Source organism: Gorilla gorilla, chromosome 16 (assembly GCF_029281585.2).
Source record: "Gorilla gorilla gorilla isolate KB3781 chromosome 16, NHGRI_mGorGor1-v2.1_pri, whole genome shotgun sequence".
NCBI classification, from domain to species: Eukaryota; Metazoa; Chordata; class Mammalia; order Primates; family Hominidae; genus Gorilla; species Gorilla gorilla.
Window position 1 is genome coordinate 73,308,482 of NC_073240.2, and position 10,184 is coordinate 73,318,665.

The 10,184-nt window shown below is 41.0% G+C and overlaps 1 pseudogene; it reads right to left on the reverse strand.

The window, feature by feature from the left end:
• Positions 1-929: 929 nt before the first annotated feature.
• On the reverse strand, positions 930-1,875 carry LOC109023458 (small ribosomal subunit protein uS5-like; annotated as a pseudogene).
• Positions 1,876-10,184: the final 8,309 nt, after the last annotated feature.

The window sequence follows — 10,184 nt, forward strand, 5'->3', positions numbered from 1 at the left end:
ATCGTAACTCACTGTATCCTCAATCTCCCAGGCTCAAGTGATCCTCCCACCTCAGCCTCTTGAATAGCTGGGACCACAGTGAGCACCACTTTTTAAATTTTTTGCAGAGATGGGGTCTCAATATATTGACCAGGCTGGTCTCAAACTCCTGGGTTCAAGCAATCCTCCTGCATCAGCCTCCCAAAGTGCTGGGATTACAGTGTGAACCATCATGCCCCACTAGTATTTTCTTTTGTGTTCCTATCTATTTCTTGAATTCATGTTTCCTTATGTTTATCAAGCCTAGTTTCTTTTACTTTTAGGAATTAAGGCTGAATTAGGACTTTTAATGACTCCCATACTAAAACTTCTTATCCTTTTAAAGCTGAAATACATTGAGAGGATCAGCAAGGTCAGAGAAAGAGAGGGTAGGTGGGGATAAGAGAGTAAAGCCCTTTTGCAAATAGGCACACTTACACAGACTGAAAGCAGGCCCTTCAATCTCTCTGCAAGTATTTAATCTCTCTACAAAAATTAAAGTGTGTTTGCTTGTTATCTTTTTCATTCTTTGGAAAACCTTTTAGCTATCGTTACTATTATTTTGACATTTTATATTTGCCTTTTTTTTTTGGAGGAGTCAGTACTGAAGGGGGAATTTAACTTTTAAAATGGCCAGTTATACATAACTAGCATAGAAGCAGAAGAAAATATAGGTAAGCAAGAAGAGAAAGATCATTTTAATTGGAATGTGATGGTGGCACAACTCTGTAAATGTATTAAAACTCATTGAATCATATACTTAAAATGGATGAATTTGCCTCTTTTTTCTTTGTTCAACCACATACGATAACCATCTTTCCAGGTCAATTCATATTCCGCAATATCATTTTAAATGGGGACACAATTTTCGATTTTATATTATGTAATTTGTTTTAATTTTTTTTTTCACGCTTAATTCACTTTATTTTTCTTGTATAAAAACCCTATGTTGTACCCACAGCTGGAGCCTGAGTCCGCTGCACGGAGACTCTGGTGTGGGTCTTGACGAGGTGGTCAGTGAATTCCTGATAGGGAGACTTGGTAAATACAGTCTCCTTCCAGAGGTCGGGGGTCAGGTAGCTGTAGGTCTTAGAAATGGCATCAAACGTGGCCTTGGCGAAGTTGCCCAGGGTGGCAGTGCAGCCCCGGGCTGAGGTGTAGCAGTCATCGATACCAGCCATCATGAGCAGCTTCTTAGGCACAGGTGCGGAGACGATGCCAGTGCCCCTGGGTGCAGGGATGAGGCGTACCAGCACAGAGCCGCAGCGGCCTGTCACCTTGCAAGGGACAGGGTGGGGGCTTGCCGATCTTGTTCCCCCAGTAGCCTCTGCGCACGGGGACGATGGAGAGCTTGGCCAGGATGATGGCCCCACGGATGGCGGTGGCCACCTCCTTGGAGCACTTAACACCCAGACCGACGTGGCCATTGTAGTCCCCAATAGCAACAAACGCCTTGAACCTGGTGCGCTGGCCGGCACGGGTCTGCTTCTGCACTGGCATGATCTTCAAAACCTCATCCTTGAGAGAGGCCCCCAGGAAGAAATCAATGATCTCTGATTCCTTAATGGGCAGGGAGAAGAGATAGATCTCCTCCAGGGACTTGATCTTCATGTCCTTGACCAAGCGGCCCAACTTGGTGACGGGCATCCACTCCTTATCCTCGGCCTTGCCTCCGCGAGCTCCACGGCCTCGGCCCCGGCCCCGTCCACGGCCGCGACCCCGGCCCCGGATGCCACTGCCGAAACCTCCGTGGAAGCCACCGCGGTTCCCCATCCCAGGGCCATCAGGGCCTCCGGGCCCCCCCGCTGCACCGGCGTCATCCGCCATTTGGTGTTTTGTCGGAAAAGAAGCTTTTTTTTTTTTTTTTTTTTGAGATGGAGTCTTGCTCTGTCGCCCAGGCAGGAGTGCAGTGGTGCGATCTTGGCTCACTGCAAGCTCTGCCTCCCAGGTTCAAGCAATTCTCCTGCCTCAGCCTCCCGAGTAGCTGGGACTACAGGCACATGCAACCACGCCCGGCTAATTTTCTGTATTTTCAGTAGAGATGGGGTTTTACCATGTTAGCCAGGATGGTCTCGATCTCCTGACCTCATGATCCGCCTGCCTTGGCCTCCCAAAGTGTTGGGATTACAGGCGTAAGCCACCATGCTTGGCCATAATTTGTTTAACCAATTGATTCCCTGAACATTTTTGCAGCTAAAGTTTGGTACAAATTTTTTTAGGTTAAATTACTAAAAGAATTATTGTTAGATCATAGGGCATGCTCATTTAAAGGTTTTTCTTACAAATTGCCCTCTAAAAAAACTACCAATTTATACATAAGTAGTCATTCTGTCCTTGCACTTCTCCCATTGAAACTCAGTATTAGTATTTTATAAAGTCTCTATTATTCTGAAAGGTAGAAATGATAGCTTGTTATCAATTTCCATTTCAATTACTAATAAAGTTGAACTTTTGGTCATTTATTAGACATTTGTATTTCAGTTTATGTTCTCTGTCCATCTCTCCAAAACACTAGCATGTGTACATGTGTTTCTCATTCATTCATATGACTTTTATACATTAAGGATAAATAAGCTCATGTCATATATTTTGTAAGTATTTTTCCAGTTTGTATCTTTTATTTATGTTGTTTTTGCAGAAGTATCAAATTGTATGGTCATACCTATCAATCTTTTGCTTTATAGATATTGCCTTTGGTGCTATCCTTGATAAGGCCTTCCCCACTCTCAAATATTTAAATATTCAACAACATTTCTTCCACTAATTTTATGTTTTCTTTCTTCAGACCTTTATGTAGATTTTATTTTTATATATAACATAGTACAAGGATATAACTTGGTAAAATGAATGGGGAGACAAATTTTTACCTTATTTATTGCATGTCTTCTAAATATCAAAAACTGTGTTATATATGGTTTGTAGTAATAAACACAGCAGGAATGTTCTCATCCTTATGTAATTTACCAACTCAGAGAGACAACATACTGTTTAAGTGCAAATTTGATAAATGCTATAAAGAAGTGCTAAGTTCTATGGTAGTGTATAGTATGTGGAATCTATCAACTGTTCAGGTACTTATTGAACAGTCGATCTTTAAAAGGAGATGGTTTGGTGGAAGTGAAGGAGAATTCAATTAAAAAACAACAGGGCACAGTGGTGTACGTTTGCAATCCCAGCTACTCAGGAGGCTGAGGTGGAAGTACTGCTTAAACCCAGGAGTTAGAGACCAGCTTGGGCAGCATAGGGAGACCTCATTTTTGGGGGGAGGGGGAATACCCAAAAAACCCAACCATACACACACAAAACCAACCAAACAAAAAACAACAATGAACATTTATTATTTCAGAGTATCCCTGGGTCAGAATGTGGGTGTGGCTTAGCTGGGTTCTCTGTTTCAGGATCTCTCGCAAAGATGCAAACAAAAGTCTTGCCCAGGGCTGCGATCGCATCTGCAGGAAGATTCACTTCCAAGTTTGCTTACATGGTTGTTGGCAGAATGCAGCTCCTCATAGGCTGTTAAGCCAAGGCTTTCAGTTCCTTGGTAGGAATTCAGTTCCTCACAGGATTTTTGGTGGCTGGAGATCTCCTTTAGTTCCTTGGCATATAGGTCAGAATAATTTATTTTTGTCCTAGGGTGGGTACTTAAGCTTTGATAAAACTGATTTATAATGTCTTTATGGAGTAAAAATTAGCACAGCATTCATGTTCTTAGCTCTATATTCAAGAATAAAATAAGTGTGTATATTCTGTGAATATTCTGGTTGGTATACATTTTTGGCCTGTATGTAAATTAATATGTGAGTGACTTAAACATTCACAGAGAATTAATTATATATTGCAAAGGACAAACACATAATTCTGTTCAAGATAGGAATGTCAAGATGATTTTGTCTTTTAATCACATCATGGTTATAATTTCAAATGATTTTTCATTCCCTCCTTTCCTTCCCATCACACAGACTATACTGTAAATATACTCTCTGAAGTTGCACAACGTGACAAGCTTGAGCTTAGCCACACAAGTATGTGCATATACAATTATTTTATTTTTTGATCTGATGCTGACAGTGCTGTGCGTTTTACCTGAACTCAGAAAATTTAATTTCTAAATTATAATATATGGTTAGATATTTATTAAAATCCTGAAACTAGAATTTTACTCCCAATCTTAGACCTTGGAAATGGTAACTCTAGTTTAGTGTACACATTTTCAACATGGGCAATATTACTCCCCAAGGGGAAAAAATTGTTTTTTTGGGAGGGTATGAAAAAAAGTATGTTTTATATATAAAGCATAGATACACATACAGTCCATTAAAGCATATACAGTGTATCTATGGTGTTAAAATTTTATAGTGGGGTGCTGAATAGGAAAAACAGGTCTAAAAGGGTTCCATAAGGGGGCTGATAATGGAAATAAAAGTTGAGAAACATGGCCCTAGTGCTAAGCTTAACAGACAGCTGTTTGACGAACCATCTGGCATTAGATTTTTTTCCTGCATGATTTCCTGTATTAGAATATAAGCTTCTTAAGGACAGAAAATGTAACCTGATTTATTTGTATTTTCAATAATAGCTAACACAATAGTTCCGTTCAACTGCATTCAGTATATGTATATTTAATTGAATTAATATGGAATACATCTTCCCCTACTTGCACTCATCCTGTTAGCTCTATAAAATCTAAATGTAATGACCAAAATTAGTCTAGTAAAGCACAACCTATCACAATCTCCCTCACAAAAATCCTAGTAAAATAATGACAAATTTTATTCAAAGAATGGAAAATCTTCAAAGTAGCATAAGAGAAGGAGTACAGACTAGAGACAGAGAGATGAATCAGGGCTTTGATTTCCACCTCTTATCATTTGCAAGCCGAGGAGCCTTGAGCCAAGTTATGTAAAGAGAAAGTGAAAGAGGATAAAAAAGAATAAAAAAGGGACCTTTCTAGGGGAAGGGTACAAGAAGGGACAATGGCATTTCTAGCAGGTTTTTGTTTTGTTTTGAGACGGGGTCTCGCTCTGTCTCCAGGCTGGAGTGCAGTGGTGCGATCTTGGCTCACTGCAACCTCTGCCTCCCGGGTTCAAGCGATTCTTGTGCCTCAGCCCTCCCCCCGAGTAGCTGTGATTACAGGCAAGTGCCACTACGTTTGGCTAATTTTTTGTATTTTCAGTAGAGACAGGGTTTCGCCATGTTGGCCGGGCTGGTCTCGAACTCCTAGCCTCATGTGATTCGCCTGCCTCGGCTCCCAAAGTGCTGGGATTACAAGCATGAGCCGCCGTGCCTGGCCCTAACAGTCTTATATACACCCAAAATTTCAGGCATGCTGAATTTCTGGCAGTTCCCCAAATAATGCATGGCTCAAATATGCCGTATTTCACACTTACATATTTTATATATACATTCACATTCCTCTTCCCAGAACATCATTTATTTGTCCTCCAATACTCAGCTCAGGTCACACTTTTTTTTTTTTTTTGGATGGAGTCTTGCTCTGTTGCCCAGGCTAGAGTGCAGTGGCACGATCCTGGCTCACTGCAAACCCCGCCTCCCGGGTTCACGCCATTCTCCTGCCTCAGCCTCCCAAGTAGCTGGGACTACAGGCGCCTGCCACCACGCCTGGCTAATTTAAAAAAATATATATTTTTAGTAGAGACGGGGTTTCACCGTGTTAGCCAGGATGGTCTCGATATCCTGACCTCGTGATCCGCCCACCTTGGCCTCCCAAAGTGCTGGGATTACAGGCGTGAGCCACCATGCTTGGCCAGCTCAGGCCACATTTTCCCTAGGAAGGCCTCCATGACACGCTTGTGTGCCTTCTACACTGAGTTAGATACATATATTCTTGCTTCCCTAACATTCAGATCATACTTCTACTATAGTACTTACAATTAATGGTTTACATGTCTGCTTCTCTTACTAGTCTGAGAACTTCTCGAGAGCTGAAATGGTTTTATTTATTTTTCTTTTCTTTTCAGGCAGAGTCTCGTTCTGTTGTCCAGGCTGGAGTGCAATGGCGGGATCTCGGCTCACTGCAACCTCCGCCTCCTGGGTTCAAGTGATTCTCCTGCCTCAGCATCCTGAGCAGCTGGTTTACAGGCGCGTGCCACCACACCTGGCTAATTTTTTTTTTTTTTTTTGCATTTTTAATAGAGACAAGATTTCACCGTCTGGCCAGGCTGGTCTCAAACTCCCGACCTCAGGCGATCCGCTCACCTCGGCCTCCCAATGTGCTGGAATTACAGACAGGCGTGAGCCACCGCGCCCGGCCTATTTATCTTCTTAACCTCAACATCTAGCACAGTGCCTGACCTGTTAGTGAACAACTGACTTGTTGAATTAACTAATAAAAATACAGGCATACAAGAAGAGCACAGTAGCATTTTCAGCAATTTGACAAATGAATATTGCTTTGTTTTCTTCAAAGGGCCACTACTTTAAAATTGAATAATCATCTTTGTATATAGTCAGACCTAAAACAAAGCTCTGTACACTTCCTGTGTCAAATAATAATAATGTAAGTCCTTTACACTAACTCATTTCATCATTACAATCCAATGAGGAAAACCTTATTATTTTTCCTTTTTTTTTCCTCAGATGAGGAAACAGGCTTGTAAGAGGTAAACTAATTTGCCTAAGGTCACATATTTAATAAGTAGGGTTTCCAGCTCTGGCATGTATGGTGCTAACTACCACACTATTGTGCCTCTCAAAGTCAGCTGAGTAAGAATACTCACTGTTGCACAATATCTCATCCCTCTGTCTGACCCTCTCCACCTGCAATCTCCCATATACACTCACTTAGGAGAAACAAAGGCTCATGGCTCATACATGCAGCTTGTGATTTAGAAAAAAAATGTGTCCACATATGCTCGGCTTTGCTTAATGTAAACAAATATACTAATCAATATGGTATAAACCTCCAGGACTATTCTGTTTTAATAACATGTAGATACAATGTAATGATTTTAATTACTTTATTGTCCTGTCAAATTCTTTAAAATGGGAACTTGAGGCCGGGTGCGGTGGCTCACGCCTGTAATTCCAGCACTTTGGGAGGACAAGGCGGGCGGATCACCTGAGGTCGGGAGTTTGAGACCAGCTTGACCAACATGGAGAAACCCCATCTCTACTAAAAATACAAAATTAGCTAGACATAGTGGCGCATGCCTGTAATCCCAGCTACTCAGGAGGCTGAGGCAGGAGAATTGCTTCAACCCGGGAAGCAGAGGTTGTGGTGAGCTGAGATCGCGCCATTGCACTCCAGCCTGGACAACAGCGAAACTGAAACTCCACCTCAAAATAACAACAAAAAAAAAGGAACTTGGTATGCTGCTCCAGCAATTTAAATGCGTCAATCCACGTATCCAACGTTAAATTATCTTTTCCGGAAAGCAAAATGTGAAGCGGCTTATAAAGACTTCTTGTCAAGTATCACAAGCTCTCCATTATTACTTTACTAAAGATGTCTGTGATGTCACTTTGCAAAATAACTGTAAGGAGTGGCATTTGGTTCCTGGGGTGGAAGAGGTGACTATGCCTACTAAATCATGGTATTGTCTCAAATGAAACCAAAAGAACCAAAAAACCAAGACAGAAAACAAAAAGACAAAAAAAGAAAGCTTTTTCATTTCTGAAAACTTTGGGGCTGTGTGGTCCTGTCAGGTGCTGCTATTTCTGGGTTTACTATTACTACAATCTTCAAGTCCTAAAGATTTTTGCTTCCTGTTGCAGTCCTTTATTCATTCATAACCAAGCTGCATTGTACCATTTGTATCCAATTTAGCTGGATTCCAACATCAATCCTATCTTGCCATGAAGTATTAAAGGCTGAGTTACCACTGGGGATGTGGGAGGTAAAATGAGCATTTGCCCTACAGAAATCCTAGATAAGGAGTGCCATGGAGAACATGCATATCAGACCCCCTCTTCCTTCTGCTCCACACAACCTTCAAGTTTTCATGAATACCTAGAAGAATTAACAGGCAAGAACACCAGTGTTGATTTAATGTTGGCAAGATTCAACATATTTTGAGGTAAGAATACAATACTACATGTCTATTATTTTCAGACATTTAGGTTTATACTAATTCATAAACTTTAGGTTTATATTAATTTATTCCAGCATTAACAAAAGCTTGGAAGTTTGTTGGGAATGGGCATTACATAGATGACTACATGTTCTAGGCATCAAGCACCATATTAGAAATGATACGAAAAAAACAGTAGTTTTGAAGCACATGAATTAGTTTGTGGGAAAGAGTAGGTGGAAAGGAGATCAGGCAGAGGCAACAGCAGTTACAAAGGCAGGACGCATAAGAAAGTCTAGCATATTATGCTTTTGTAGAATATGCCAGTCTAGTGACTTCTATCTCCTTTTTTTTCCTAGCTAGGATTTGAACCTATCTTTTTTTATAACTTTTTTTTTTTTTTTTTGAGACCGGGACTTGTTATGTTGCTCAGGCTAGTCTTGAACACCTTGGTTCAAGCAACCCTCCTGTCACAGCCTCTCAAGTAACTGGGATTACAGGCACATGGCACCATGACCAAGAACTCCTTTAGCACTACCATTTGTGCCAGTCTTCTTGGCTTGTGACATCTCTTCAACTGTGCACTTATCATTTTTTAAATTAACCTTTTAATTTATCTCCTTCCCTAAATTATAATCTCTCTTTGTTTCTCCAGAATGCCAAGAAAGGTGCTTTGCATTGAGTAGACACTAATAAGTAACTATTGATTGCCTGACCAAAAAAATCATGGCTTATGTACTGTAAGTCTTCATTAAGAATGCTAAGATTAAGTTAGGTGCAGTGGCTCACGCCTGTAGTCCCAACACTTTGGGAGGCCAAGGTGGATCACCTGAGGTCAAGAGTTTGAGAGCAGCCTGGCCAACATGGTGAAACCCTGTGTCTACTAAAAATACATAAAATTAGTCGGGCGTGGTGGCGGGTGCCTGTAATCCCAACTACTTGAGAGGCTGAGGCAAGAGAATTGCTTGAACCTGAGAAGTGGAGGTTGCAATGAGCCGAGATTGTGCAATTGTGCTCCAGCCTGGGCGACAGGGCGAGCCTCTGTCTCAAACAACAACAACAACAACAACAACAACAACAACAACAACAACAACAACAACAACAGAATGCTAAGATTATATTTATAAGAATAAAGTAGAACGTTGTGAACAGAAGATAACACGTCTATTCACTACGCTACTTTTATTACCTATTTCCAGGAGGAACAAATACTACATACAGTCAATGTTTATGGCTGTCAATCTAGAAAGCAGTAGGATTGACAGCAATTACTCCCTTATAAAAATACAAAGACAAATTTTAGAATAATAATAAGATCTTATTATAATCACTGAGAATTAATATGGAAAAAAACTGGACTTGAACTCTGAAAACTTGGATCTGAATCAAGGTTCTGCCACCTGTTGTGTACTTTGGTAAATTACTTCCACCTTTGAGCTTTTTTCTCATCTATAAAATGAAGTTAAGACTTCCAACTTCACAGGATCATAAAGAAGAAATTAAAAATGCATATGCAGCCGGGGGCGGTGGCTCACACCTGTAATCCCAGCACTTTGGGAGGCCGAGGCGGGTGGATCACGAGGTCAGGAGATCAAGACCATACTAAACATACAAAAGGTCACGAGGTCAGGAGATCGAAACCATTCTAAACATACAAAAAATTAGCCGGGTGTGTTGGCGGGTGCCTGTAGTTCCAGCTACTCGGGAGGCTGAGGCAGGAGAATGGTGTGAACCTGGGAGGCGGAGCTTGCAGTGAGCCGAGATCGCACCACTGCACTCCAGCCTGGGCGACAGAGCGAGTCTCAAAAGAAAAAAAAAAATGCATATGCATCTAGTGTGGCATCTAGTATAGACTCAATAATATATTTGCTCACTTTTTGCCCATTCATCCATTTAAATACATCCATAAAGCAACAAAATAAACTAGAGATATTGTGAACTACAGAGAAATGTTTCTTTTGCAAACGTTAGCTACAAAAATACTTTTCCTTCAAGTCCTTAAGTCATTATGATAAATATACGTTCACTTTTTGGAAGGTCATCATATGTTACTTTTTGTTGTAGTGTAAGCACACGTTTAAGGCCAAATAAATGTATATTGTAATCATGGGGCACATAGACACTATGGTTTTGTAC